The sequence below is a fragment of the Corythoichthys intestinalis genome, chromosome 15 (assembly GCF_030265065.1).
Source record: "Corythoichthys intestinalis isolate RoL2023-P3 chromosome 15, ASM3026506v1, whole genome shotgun sequence".
Taxonomy (NCBI): domain Eukaryota; kingdom Metazoa; phylum Chordata; class Actinopteri; order Syngnathiformes; family Syngnathidae; genus Corythoichthys; species Corythoichthys intestinalis.
In genome coordinates, this window is record NC_080409.1 from 35,210,006 (window position 1) to 35,225,245 (window position 15,240).

Consider the following 15,240-nt stretch of genomic DNA (forward strand, 5'->3'; position numbering starts at 1 on the left):
TCATTAACTGCCACTGCCTAATCCATTCGAATTTTGAACTGGGAAAGCTGGCAGCGAATGATCGCCCACCCTTATTTGCTGTTGAGTCAAGTGACCGGGTGACTGTTGCCATGGTTACCAGTCTACCAAAGAACAGCCTGCAAATACGAATACCAGTGCAAATGCTGCACTCGTTCCACTTCATTCAATCTCCACGCTCTGATTTATTCGTGCAACAGGTGATTGATGACAGCCATTTTGAGGGATCATCTGTTGATAACACTGGATCATGATAAATTAAAGGGGATGGGAGGAACCATTTTAGTTGGTGGCAATGAAGGCCACCTTATTCACCCTATTTTAAATAAGAAATTTCCTGGTTTGAAACTCGTCTGTATCACGAAAATAGTAAGTCTTTTAGGGGCGCAAAAACAGGAAAAGGGGTTAAAGAAAAACAACAACAAGCATACCTGCACCGGAGAACTGAACAGCAGCTGTTGGAGGGTCCTGGTCAACATCTGGAGCCGTCAGTGCCGCTTCTAATTACTTGGGAGGCTTCATCGTCTGGCCTCGTATTTCTCTGAGTGACACTGCACAAAAGTATAAACAAATATGTTAAAAATAGCCCAAAAACAAGTATCAGTTGACAAAAAAAACATTAAAAATCCTGGTGTCCTGTTATGTTCAGCTACATGAGTGCTTACTGCGTCAACACAACACAAGGAACGGCGCCGTTTTAACGCTATGTGGTATTACGCAATGAGAACAGGACGTGTGAAGTGCTTAAGATGTCGAGCCATCTGGAAACTGTGGATGCAGTTGAGCCGTTAGCGCTTGCTAAAAAATGCTAACTGGATGATAAAATGATTGCTCTACACCGCAGATATGACACCGGCACAGCAAAATGAATCACATGGATTGATTTTCATAAGGTTTTGGTATAACAACAAAAAATAACAATCTCTCCTTTATATTACCTTTACATTGTAAGTGACTATTTTTGGTAGTCACTGAGTTAACATACAATGCATAGGTGAATTCATTCAACACAATCATTTTTACTGTAGCCAAACAAGGCCGAGATGTTTAATAAAAAAAAAAAACAAAAAAAACAAACACATTTACGCTCCATATTTAGGCCGGTGATATTCAGCTCAAAACAGCTCATCTGTCTTATGTAAAGAAATTCCTCACAATGGGAAATGTCTGAGAAGGTAGCAAATCAGAAGTGACTCACTCAAACGCTGGCGTCTGAAAGGCAAAAAAAGACCGTCGGAAGGCGTGGGAGCTCGTATTTAACAGCGTGGTAGTATTCATGGACACACGTCCACGCACACACTTACCTCAAAACATGATGTAGCTATTGTAGGAGTACCGCCGACAGCTACACTATAGATAAACAAAGATTTGAGAGCTTCAAATGGGACATATTTTTAAACGACCACTCATTAAATGTGAACTCAAAAAACAAAAGTAAATTGTTATTTAACCACCATTTTGCCCGTCGGGGGGGGGGGGGGGGGGGGGCACCCGGGTATGTTGTCCCAGGCCTCAGGATCATCGGGGCCCCTGAATGACCCTTAATTTATTTTACTTTACATTCACATACTGTATTTCTTTTTTATTTAAATCATGCTCTGATTAAATATTATGTTCTACTCCATATATACTTAAAAACTTTAACATATGAAATATTTCAAATATATATTTTTTCCTTTTTTGCACAACCCCCCTCCCCCTCTGTTTTAGCAGAGAATGGTTTGACCCCGCTCTGGCACACTCAAGGCTACATTACGTACAGTGGGGCAAATAAGTATTTAGTCAACCACCAATTGTGCAAGTTCTCCTACTTGAATAGATTAGAGAGGCCTGTAATTGTCAACATGGGTAAACCTCAACCATGAGAGACAGAATGTGGAAAAAAACAAACAGAAAATCACATTGTTTGATTTTTAAATAATTTATTTCCAAATTAGAGTGGAAAATAAGTATTTGGTAACCTACAAACAAGCAAAATTTCTGGCAGTCAAAGAGGTCTAACTTCGTCCAACGAGGTCTAACGAGGTTCCACTCGTTACCTGTATTAATGGCACCTGTTTTAACTCATTATCTGTATAAAAGACACCTGTACACAATGTCAGTCAGTCAGTCACATTCCAAACTCCACTATGGCCAAGACAAAAGAGCTGTCGAAGGACACCAGAGACAAAATTGTACACCTGCACCAGGCTGGGAAGACTGAATCTGCAATAGGTAAAACGCTTGGTGTAAAGAAATCAACTGTGGGAGCAATTATTAGAAAATGGAAGACATACAAGAACACTGATAATCTCCCTAGATTTGGGGCTCCATGCAAGATATCACCCAGTGGCATCAAAATGATAACAAGAACGGTGAGCAAAAATCCCAGAACCACACAGGGGGACCTAGTGAATGACCTACAGAGAGCTGGGACCACAGGAACAAAGGCTACTATCAGTAACACAATGCGCCGCCAGGGACTCAAATCCTGCACTGCCAGACGTGTCCCCCTGCTGAAGAAAGTACACGTTCAGGCCCGTCTGCGGTTCGCTAGAGAGCATTTGGATGATCCAGAAGAGGACTAGAAGAACGTGTTATGGTCAGATGAAACCAAAATAGAACTTTTTGGTAGAAACACAGGTTCTCGTGTTTGGAGGAGAAAGAATACTGATTTGCATCTGAAGAACACCATACCCAAGGTGAAGCATGGGGGTGGAAACATCATGCTTTGGGGCTGCAAAGGGACCAGGACGACTGATCTGTGTAAAGTACAGAATGAATGGGGCCATGTATCAAGAGATTTTGAGTGAAAGTCTCCTTCCATTAGCAAGGACATTGAAGATGAGACGTGGCTGGGTCTTTCAGCATGACAATGATCCCAAACACACAGCCAGGGCAACAAAGGAGTGGCTTCGTAAGAAGCATTTCAAGATCCTGGAGTGGCCTAGCCAGTCTCCAGATCTCAACTCCATAGAAAATATGTGGAGGGAGTTGAAAGTCCGTGTTGCCCAACGACAGCCCCAAAACATCACTGCTCTAGAGGAGATCTGCATGGAGGAATGGACTAAAATACCAGCAACAGTGTATAAAAAGCTTGTGAAGAGTTACAGAAAACGTTTGGCCTCTGTTATTGCCTTCAGTAAAATAAAAATAACTAAAAAAAAAAAAAAAAACTACCTACGCTCCACCATATCACAAGGCAGGCTTAACAACCTAGCCATGTTCTCCATCGAGCATGAGCTTGCTCAAAAATTGGATTTCACTGATGTTATAAATGACTTTGCTGTCAAAAAAATCCAGGCGCATCACTGTTTGAGGGCTTGATAACCCCAGGGATGTGGAGGGGACAGGCACAGGATGTTTAGTTATACAGTTTTGTTGCTTAGCAGGCAGGCATAGCACTCTCAGTTGTATAGTAGTGTAGCCTACGTGGGACAATAGATGGAAATTGTTCATACTGTGTCACATCACATTAAGGTCTGTTAAATTTAACTGTCCATCTCAAATTAAACAATTTGAAAATTTACAGTGTCATTGCTTGCAAAGCGTTAAAAGTACTGCGTATGTTGTCGTGACAAGCCAGTGGCAGAGGTGGGTGGGGGGCCCTATAATGGCCTCTTGTCCCCGGGCCCCTACAAGTCTGTTGACAGCCCTGATTGTATGTATATACTTTTGATAAGGTGATGGGTTCCATACCTAACCGCATCCTCCAAACCATTTTTGTGTTGGATGGATAGATATTATTACTATTTTGCTACTTACTCCTGTTGGTCTACTGCATATAACCCGTTTTGACAGTAGTATGTAGAAAAGACAAAAACGCCAATGACCATTCCTGCTGTTTCTGTTGAATTATCAAATATAAAACTATTCTGTCTCATTTTTTTCTGTTGAATATTTATCATAACAAGCTGAATAAATTTTCTCAAGGTTTATAACGTTTCGTTGAACATGTTGTCAATGGGACATGAATTTTACAAATTTTGTTGTCTTTTTGGGTCCAAAATGTCGATTATAATTGGGCAGTGAAGAAAACAACAGTTTGGACATGAATATTATGGTGTTCTGAAAAAAGGGACACAATCCGGCCCTTGTGAACAATTTTTTTCTTTGAAATATAAAGGCAACATCAAAGCCATGCAAATTCTGACAAAACAGGCTCAAGTGTTAAAGGGTTAACATGATAACCACCCACAATCTGAGTTTCTCAGATAGGCCGAACGAAGGATCTCTAGTTATAATTGTTAGTTCCTTTATTTGTGCCTCAGTTCGTGATGGGCAACATCAGAGTGTTGTTACCGGTTCGGATAGTGAAACAACCGCCATGCCTGTTAATAAGCAGTTTTTTTGGCGATGCCTCAAACCGCCTCATCTGTTTAGAAATGGCATTCCTTGTTTGAAACAGATGGCTCCTTTCCACCCCTTTTGAATACATTTCCTTTAATATTCAGAATTTAGACATGCTGTCTCAAAAAAAAAAACACCTCTCCTGGGGTTCATTTACCGGGCCTCTTTTATGACTCCTCGGGGAATTGCCACTGCTTCAGTTTGTGCATGGGGGTTTGTCAATAGGTAAAGCAATCAGTGGTTACCAAGTCAACCTTTGTCCTTCAGTGAATGCCTGTGGAGTGTTGGGGGATGGCAAAAAAGGATGATATCGAATTTTGGGAATAGACTACAGCCCCTTTCAGACATGCCCTGAAGTCCGGTGAAGGACTTTAAAGTGCATGTGACACGAAAAAGCATGTTTATTCCATGATACACGCGGTATTTTATGCTCGTGAATGATATGGACCGGTTGGATTTGTGAGGAAGCGATCGCTATATTTATTTAGTTTTTTGAATCCCGCGCCATGAAAATGAGTGACTTCCGGCTTCGGTCTTGCATTGAGGAGGAGGGCGCTGTGACGTGTACGGGTGAAGGCGTCCTCTTCACTAAATAGCCATACTGTTGTGTATGAGCACTAAGGATTCAGCTGATTTTGTGGATTAATACGTTTATTTTTTGCATCACGCCAGCCAAACGGCTGCAGAAAAATCTTGCTTTATGAGGGAATTCGCCAAAACAAGCCCTACTACTGTGGGCCATTGGACTTACGAGGAAGTGAGTAAACATCTTGTTTTATATTATGTTAAATACGAATACAGCAATTACAAAGTAAACACTACAAACTTTCTTTAAATAAAGAACTACTTACGTTTGATCATTGATAGGCATATAAAAACATTAGCTGCACGTTAGCTGCACAACAAATGCAGCCGCCCTCCTCCGGGGAACGAACTGTAAATTGCTCTCCGCCGGCCGGTTTGTCGATCCGCGAAGACAATCGACAACCCGAACGTCTATGGCCGGTAGTGGCAGCCAATGAGGTAATTTTGGGCCATTTAAGGTCATTTACCTGTTGATTTTCAGTTACTTCCTGTTGATTTTGGGGTATTTTATGGGTCACTTCCTGTTTATTTTGAGTTACAGAACAGGAAAGTGACCTGGGATTCACCCAAATGAATAGGCAGTGACTCAAACTCGGCAGGTAATGACCTGTATATGCCCTACAATGAACAACAAGTGACCTGTAAATGCCATGAAAACTGGACAGAATGACTGTGAATGCTCTGGTTTCGAAAGAACGAACGTTCCCAGTGTTGAAATTCGGCTCCCCAGACAAGCCGCACGGAAACAGCGACAGCTGAACAAAGTGCCGCTCTGCCGATGCTGCCTCAGCGCGCGCCAACCGGGAAGGCGGAACTTCCCGCGTTCATCTCTGATATTAACCCTTTGTACTGACTCCATGTTCCAAAAGTTTGAAAAAGACTCGCCGAAAGCAGGTTGACAATTTATTCATCGACAATGGTCAAAAACACGGCAAAAACAGACGACGGAGGGACAATTCTGGATACAAAAAAAGGCTACATGTTTCCGAGCAGCAAAATCTGTCTTATGTCAGTGTCCAGTGTTTTTTAAGTCTGTGTGCCGGCCGGAGGTGTGTCCAGGCGTTGCTTTGGGATCATCCCTCTCTGGCCGGTTTCGGGCTGTTTAGGTTTGTGCGTGGATGGGATGTGGTTGCCACAGCGACCGACGCTGGTCTTGATGTCACAAGCGCCTGCTATCAACTTTATTATCCGGGCTGGCACTACTTGTTTTAGGACAAAGCGTGCTGGTCTTTGTCCTTGTTCGTTTGTCGGTAGGACTGATTGCCAGAGTTTGGTGCGTCAATCTTGCTCGTGGCACACACGTTTTGGGCTTCTGTGATAAGATGGTGTTGTGTATCTATTCTGTTTCTTTAAACTATGGTGTGCTATTTATTTTACATTAGGTGTGTTAGAGTAGTGCAGTCCTACAGTGAATATGAGAAATGACACTATTCCCTGATTGATTACATTACGTGTGTTCGAGTAATGCAAACAGTTAGATGGTGCCTACGAGAAACGGTACCATTTTTCCTTTTCCCCCTCATGAGCGCCGATAAGGTGATTCACTTTACTGTGTTCAAGGCCACTGAGTGGAGTCTGCCTAAACTATAGTTAAATGAACGTGTTATACTAATGCAAACAATTATATGGTGTGTGCGAGAACGGTACCTTTTCCCTTCACCAGTCTAAATGGATTGGGCGTCGAGCACCGTCAATGCAGCCTTAGAGTTAACTGTGACACTATTATAGTGGAAGATTTTGGTTGCAACTTGTTGGTTAATTCTTATTTATTTTTTTAGACATTGACACCTTTTTAAAACGATATCTCGATTCTTGGCAGGAGCATATCAATAACCTTTTGGGATAAAAAGTATCACCATATATCACCATTTCGATATTTTGTCACACCCCTAAACAGTACAGTAGCAAAATGGCTCCAAGAAAGCCAGCGTTCGTTCATCTCGTTTCTACCTCAACGCCCCCAGGAGGACCCCCTCCCGCCTAATGGAGTCAGCTCTTATTACTGCAGGCTGCATGGCAGCGCTCCTTTTGTTTGGCCCCGTGAAAACAGAACAGGTGTGGAGAAATGGAGCACAATGAAAGATTCTCTTACAGTGCAGCCTCTCCTCGGGGAAAGGCAGAATAATAATAACAGAGAAAAGTTGTTTTGCCAGTGAAAGTTTAGCTAGCAATATTTTAGTTCAATTCAATTCAATAAACTTTATTAATCCCTTTATTTATCAATATATTTACATCTTAGTTATTTTTTGCTAGAATACTTAATGCTAATTTTACTGTGTGATTTCTTTTAGTCGATTATCCCCCAGTTATTTTTGTGATTAGTCGATTAATCGGCTTGTTTATAAATCACATTATTTACTGTTATACTACTCTTGGCTTCACATTTTTATCTTTGAAATATGTATTGGAACAAAAAACGATGTCTTCTGCTATGCGCATTATTATCCAAAGTAAAAAGCGGTTGTATGCTAATATCTCATTTTCATTCATTACCAAGATAGAGGCAATTATCTTGGTAAGGAATGAAAATAAGATATTTTCAAGCATCTGCTTTTGCTTTTGAAAATATTTATAGTTACAAAATTCCATAATATTCACAGTTCAGCTTTTCTCAGGACATCATTTTTTGGTTCCAACTTACATTACCTGCTAAAATTTAAATCTGAGAGTAATACAACAAGAAATACACGAATTTATACAAATGCTGATTACAAATGAACAAATCTAAAATATAATTAGTGTTTAATCAACTATTAAAATAATCATTTGTGGCAGCCCTAGTAGATCCAGTGATATGAAAAAGTATCTGAACCTTTTGGAATTTCTCACATTTCTGCATCAAATGTGATCTGATCTTCGTCAAAATCACACAGATGGAAAAAACAGTGTCTGCTTTAAACAAAACCACCCAAACATTTATAGGTTTTCATATTTTAATGCGGATAGCATGCAAACAATGACAGAAGGTGGAGAAATAAGTCAGTGAAATCTCTAAAGAGACTTAAAGAGCAATTGAAACCATTTTTTACCAAACAATTTAAGTCAGGTGTGTGCTCAATCACTGATGAGTGGTTTAAAGCTGCCCTGTCCACTGTAAAGCACACACTTGGTTAGAATTGTCTTGATAAGAAGCATTGTCTGATGTGCAGCATGGCTCGGTCAAAAGAGCTGTCTGAAGACCTGCGATCAAGGATTGTTGATTTGTATAAAGCTGGGAAAGGATACACAACCATCTCTAAAAGTCTGGATGTTCATCAATCGACAGTCAGAGGAGCTGTCTACAAACGGAGAGAGTTTGGCACTGTTGCTTCCCTCCCGAGGAGTGGCCGTCCACCAAAGATTACGCCAAGAGTTCAGCGCAGAATACTCAGAGAGGTAAAAAAGAACCTTAAACTGTCTACTTAAGACTTACAGAAATCATTGGCACAGTCCAATATCTCTGTGCACACATCAACTACCGTAATTTTCGGACTATAAGCCGCTACTTTTTTCCTTCAGTTTGAACCCTGCGGCTTATAGTCAAGTGCGGCTTATTTGGTGATTTATTTCGGTTAATAGGTCACATTTTTTTTGACAGCGGCATCATAAGACGGTCAAAAGATCGTATAATTATGACATGGCACAATCATGGACATTACTGAATGCTTATGACAGTTGTCATCAAGTGTCACTAACTCCATTCATGTCCAGCTTGGATCTTTTACATCCATTCAAAAGTGAGATAATTTGCCGGATAACACTAAATGCCATCTGTTATAAGCATTCATTAATGCTCATGACAGTGTCATGCCATAATTATGATGGTCGAATGGCGTCACTGTCGAATAAAGTGTTACCAAATACCATAACTCGCAATTAATGAAACAACTGGAACAGTAACTGAAGACATAATTAGCACAGAACATGAATTTTGATTGTTATTTACATCTGTAGCGCTGCAATGCATGCTGGGAGGCATGTTGGACAACAACAGTCTTGACAGCAGGTGGCATCAGACTTTGAATGTCTCCCCCAAGGGAGCAGTGATGGCCAAATGAAGCTTCTTGAAGCAATGATGAGTGGTTCAGTTGGTTTTATGACAGCCGTATAATGCCGCTGTCAAATAAAGTGCTACTGGTTAATATCTTTTGGTGTAAATATCCCATAATACAGTGAGGAAAGCTGCGCCTAATAGTCCAGTGCGGCTTGTGTAAGTACAAATGCCGTTTTTGTGCCAAATTTGGTGGGGGGCGGCTTATAGTCAGGTGCGCCTTATAGTGCGAAAATTACTGTATATGTAAAACTATAGCCAAGGATAGTGATCCTGGGAGGACTCCATGGAGGAAGCTACTGCTGTCTAAAAAAACATTGTGGCTCATTTATTGTTCGCAAAAAGGCACTTGGGCATGCCGCAGAAGTTTTGGCAAAATATTTTGTGTACTGATGAAACCCAAGTTGAATTGTTTGGGAGTAACACACAACGTCATGTGTGGAAGAAAAATGGAACAGCCCAGCAACATCAACAGCTCATCCCCACCGTGAAGCATGGTAGAGGCAGCATCATGATTTGGGGCTGTTTTGCTGCTTCAGGGCCTGGAACACTTCCAATCATTAATGGAAGAATGAATTCAAAAGTTTATCAGGATGTTTTGCGGGAAAATCTGAGGCCGTCTGTCAGACAATTGAAGCTATAAAGAGGATGGATGCTTCATCAAGATAATGACCCAAAACACAGAAGTAAATCAACTTCAGAATGGTTTCAGAAGAACAAAATACACGTTCTGGAGTGGCCAACTCAAAGTCCAGACTTGAACCCCATTGAGATGCTGTGACATGACTTAAAGACAGCGATTCATGCAAGACATTCCAGGAATGTGACTGAACTACAGCAGTTTTGTTGAGAAGAATGGGCCGAAATTAGTACTGATCGATGTGCTAGACTGATCTGCAGCTACAGGAAGCATCTGGTTGAAGGTATTGCTGCCAAAGGAGGGTTCACAAAATATTAAATGTGATGGTTCACTTACTGACTTTTCCATATTCTGTCATTGTTTGCATACTATCCTCATTAAAATATGAAAATGGGTGGTTTTAGTTAAAGCAGACACTGTTTTTACATCTGTGTGATTTTAACAAAGATCAGATCACATTTAATGGTGATTTTATGCAGAAATGTGAGAAATTCCAAACGGTTCAGATACTTTTTCATACCACTGTATATGCCATACTGTATAATGATACATGTCCGATCTTTTGTTACTCCTCAATCTTACATATAAATATTTATCCAAATAAAGACCTTCAAATGAAGGCATTCATTTAACCTTTTTCCTTCTGCTTCTTCTTCATTCCACGGGCGTCCCATCATGTGAGTCCCAATTCAGCAGTGGCGCCAACTCATCCAACCATTTTGGATCATTAAAAAAACCCATTAGTCTATTAATTGCAGCGCAAAATCCCTGCGGAGGCTGCATTGCACGAGACACGGAGAGCGACACGGCACGTGTACTCAGGCCGTTGCCTGCTCACATGTTTCACTCTCGCTATCTTGCCGCCCACACACCGTGTGCCCATTGGAATAATGGCTCGCTCAGCTTGTGGGTTACTTGTTGTTCCAGCTGTTTCCAGTGAAAAAATGGTACCAAATGCAAACCAGCTCGTCACAATGGAATTCCTGTCTCTCATGTCCAATTAGAGGCAATGTTTCACTTACTATGCTTGGTAATTATGAATGTAAAAAGTCACATGTATGGCTGAACACTGATAAAAAGCATATATAGGGATAATCACCACTTGAATGTCATTAGTTTTGAGAACAGAGTAGCTATGATGTCCCATCTTCAGTTCTTAGCTGGAAGGTTAAATTTACAAACAACAAGCCATTGGCTGACATTGGTGGTGATCCATAAATCTTTAAAAAAAACAAAAAGGAGAGGGGGGCGGGGTACATATACAGTAAGTATTCTCTGACTGCTGTAGTCCTGGATCTTACATTGAGCCATTCTCTTAACAACGTTATCTAGAAAGGTACACATCTTTAAGTTCTCTAATAATGAAATAATAGTTTTGAAAAAAACTGTGCTGATGGTGGTTAAGTGAACATCTAATTTGGTTTGTTCTCAGATGAACAACAAGTTGAGTAAGGAAGTTTTGATATAGAGGTTGAAGGAAGAAAAGAAGCAAAGACTGAGTCACAGTCAGAAAAAGTTGATTGTTGATTTCTATTTACTGTTCCCCCTTCCCAATTAAAGTGCATTTGACACGAAAAAGCATGTTTATTTCATAATACACGCGGTATTTTATGCTCCTGAATGATATGGCCCGCTTGGATGTGTGCGGAAGCGATCGCTATATTTATTTAGTTTTTTGAATCCCGCGCCATGAAAATGAGTGACTTCCGGCTTCGGTCTTGCATTGAGGAGGAGGGCGCTGTGACGTGTACGGGAGAAGGACTCCTCTTCACTAAACAGCCATACTGTTGTGTATGAGCACTAAGGACTCAGCTGATTTTGCGGATTAATACATTTATTTTTCGCATCACGCCAGCCAAACGGCTGCAGAAAATTCTTGCTTTATGAGGGAGAGGAGTGTGCGCCTTTTTGGAGTTTCAAAAGGTTTCCATTCACCGTGGATATTGGCCAAAAGAAGCCCTACTACTGTGGGACCACTGGACTTACGAGGAAGTGAGTAAACATCTTGTTTTGTATTATGTCAAATACGAATACAGCGATTACAAAGTAAACACTACAAAGTTTTTTAAATAAAGGACTACTTACGTTTGATCATTGATAGGCATATAAAAAGCTCTCCCCATGCACATTAGCTGCACGTTAGCTGCACAACAACTGCAGCCACCCTCCTCCGGGGAACGAACTGTAAATTGCTCTCCACCGGGCGGTTTGCCGATCCGCGAAGACAATCGACAAACCAGTCGTCATGTCAAATAATCCGGGCTAGTTATGTGTGATTTTCCGCTTTGAAGACTTTGAAACATCACTCGGTTCGGGTTAGCATGTCGGCTAGCTGTCACGCCTCTTGGTTTGTTTACATTCTCCAAAGTCGGGGAAGGGAAATGACATATGTCCGATTTAGGTGTCATAAAATATCGTTCGGGAGGTGCGACAGTAAAGGTGAAGTCGACAGTTTTGACCTTTATGGAGTAATTTTGCCATGTCGTCCTGAATAAGTGCATTTTTATTTTTTCTAGGGCTGTCAAAATTATCGCGTTAACGCGCGATAATTAATTTTTTAAATTAATCGCGTTAAAATATTTGACGCAATTAACGCACATGTCCCGCTCAGAAAGTATTCTGCCTTTTGGTAAGTTTTACGGCAAGTGCTGTCCAACAGCAAACTCTTGTGGTCGCTTTGCGACATGGTTTATTGTTTTCTTACCAGTTCATTATGGCTGCACGATGTCTCGGGCTGATAATGTTGTGCTTATATGATCCTTGGACAAGATTTGTCCGTAAGTATGGTTGTTGTAAAGAATGTACATATTATGTTAGTAAGCGAAATGTTATATTTTTTGTATGAGACACTTTTTGTTTATGTTTAGTGAACTTCCTCGTAAGTCCAATGGTCCCACAGTAAATATCCACGGTGAATGGGAACCTTTTGAAACTCCAAAAAGGCGCATACGCCTCTCCCTCATACAGAATGATTTTTCTGCAGCCGTTTGGCTGGCGTGATGCGAAAAATAAACGTATTAATCCACAAAATCAGCTGAATCCTTCGTCCTCATACACAACAGTACACTGTAGCGTGAAGAGGACGTCTTCTACCGCACACGTCACAGCGCCCTCCTCCTCAATGCAAGACCGAAGCCGGAAGTCACTCATTTTCATGGCGCGGGATTCAAAAAACTAAATAAAAATAGCGATTGCTTCCACACACACCCAAGCGGCCCATATCATTCAGGGGCATAAAATACCGCGTGTATTATGAAATAAACATGCTTTTTCATGTCACAGGCACTTTAAAGTCTGTCACAGTCACAGCCATTTATACTGTAAAGCTGGTTAAACTGGAAATTATGTTGTTGTAAGGTCACAATTTTTGTTCATGTGCCCCTTTTGATCTATAAGGACCTGCCCTTCCGTCAGTCTCTGCACGGCCCTGCTGACAGGCCACACAAAATGACGCAGCGGGCTGTAGCGATCTGGCCCCTAGGCTGAAAGTTTGACACCTGTGTGATAGATGCACCAGAGTTGCTCTAAAAATGAATTATTTTTCCATTGACCATTCAATAATTTTTGCACATTCCAACTTACAGTACTGAAACTAAGGAAACACATTAACATCCTTCCTACTGTCTATTAATGTCAATGGTAGTGAATGTGTTAAAAAGGATTTTAAACGAGGGTCACTTAGAAGAAAAGGATGCAGATGGAGCTGAATAAATTATTTATGAGTTTGCAAGAGAATGTAGCAGAACAAAGTTGAAAAGTCAGAGGAACATTAGACCTGCAAAGTCACAGCAAGGATGAAACATACAAGGTATCAACAAGGCTGATTAATTTAACGGTAAACCTCTTACAAATGTGCGCCGAATGTAGCGAATATTTACATATTCCAATTCTTTCACATGAGGCATTCGGTAAAGAGGGTTTTTTTGTTGTTGTTTTTTTAAAACTGGGTTGCTCATATTTGTCTCAGAACAGCTCTAGTGGCTCTGATTCGGTTGGGTTAGTGGGTCATTCAGTGACAATAGAATCAGCTGCTCAAATCCCAGTTCCAAACATTCAATGTCAGTGTCGTTGAGCAAGACACTGAAGCCTAATTTTCCTCCAGGTGAGAATTATCAAAAGTAAAATGCAGTAAATGTATGGAGAAAATGCAATAAATCATACTCTCTAGCAGGTGTGTCAAACTACTGACATGGGAGACAGATTTGGCACTGTGCATCATTTTGTGTGGCCCGCGAAAGTAAATCACATGCATTGACTTTTTTGCGCTAAAAGAAAATTATTGTAATATTAAATATTTACTGCTCGACATTTAGTGTTTTCCCCCTTGCAAATAAAATAAATGTAAAAAAATCATAAAATAAAGAGAATATTTACAATTTTTAATTTGGAAAAAAGAATGTTTACTTATTCCCTCCCTTTTTGTGGATTAAATTTTGTAAGGAAATGATGGATAAAAATGAAAAATAAATGAATAAAAACTGTAATTGGTTAGCAGATGTGGCGTGCACAGACAATTTGGGGGGCAGGTGGTAAGAGGGGGTAAAAAGGGCACCTTTTGCAACGTATGTAACGGCCAGCCCAGCTGCCTTGCGGCAGTACGACTGTTAAACATGCAAACAGATTACTAAATATTGAGCTATAATAATGTAATCTCCGTAACTATGCGTGGCCCCTTTAAGAGATGCTCTGGACGTGTGGGCTGTGATGTAGGGAACTGGCTGGAAGCTAGTGATAGCAGTCGCACTCCGCAGGAGTCCGCCATATTATTGTTTTTATTGTTGTCACATTAAACTGAGTGAAGCCATTCCTGACTCCTCTCCTCTCTCAGCCGAGGGCATTACAGTATATAGTTTTATTTATTTTTCCCACCGACACTGGTTGTGTGCTGGTCACCACATTACATCTATTAATTGATTATCGCGAGCGGCTAGCCTGGCTTGTTTAACAGTTGGGACAGAGAATTCGGCTAATTTAGAGAGTTGCACAGAGACAAAGGCTACTTCACCAGACAAATAGTTAAGCAACTGAAGTTGAGGGGGGGCACATATACATACACCATAGACTTCATTATGATTGACGGGTCAGAATCGAACTTCACCATGCAAAACTTTTAAGGAGGGGGCCGCCCTATAGTCAGCTTCTGTTATTCCCAGTCGGTCGCCGAGTAAAAACGTGCAGGATTTTAACACCCCGGATTTAAACAGTACGAAAGCTGTACCGCATATAAACAGGAAAGATTGTCTCAGAAGTGATTTGTTCGAGGATTCGAGTTAATTACTATATTTTTCGTACCATGCATTCATTTTGAAAAATTGTGGAAAAATCAATAGGGAGAATGGGAAGCACTACGGCATTGGCGTCATTCTTTGACATATTTACGTAAAATAGATGCCCAAATGTCCAGTTTTTTGCTTAACAAAGAATTGAGACTGTTTTACGTTCATATTTATAAAGAATTCGGGGATTTAAGCATTTATTCACAAGAATTTTCAACGAAAGAAAGCTCTATTTACAAATGGCGGCCACCACATTGACTAACAGACTAGCATCATTCTTCAACATATTTACATAAAATAAATGCAAACTACCCTTTTTTTGCTCTTTTAACAAAGAATCGAGTCTGTTTTACGTCCATATC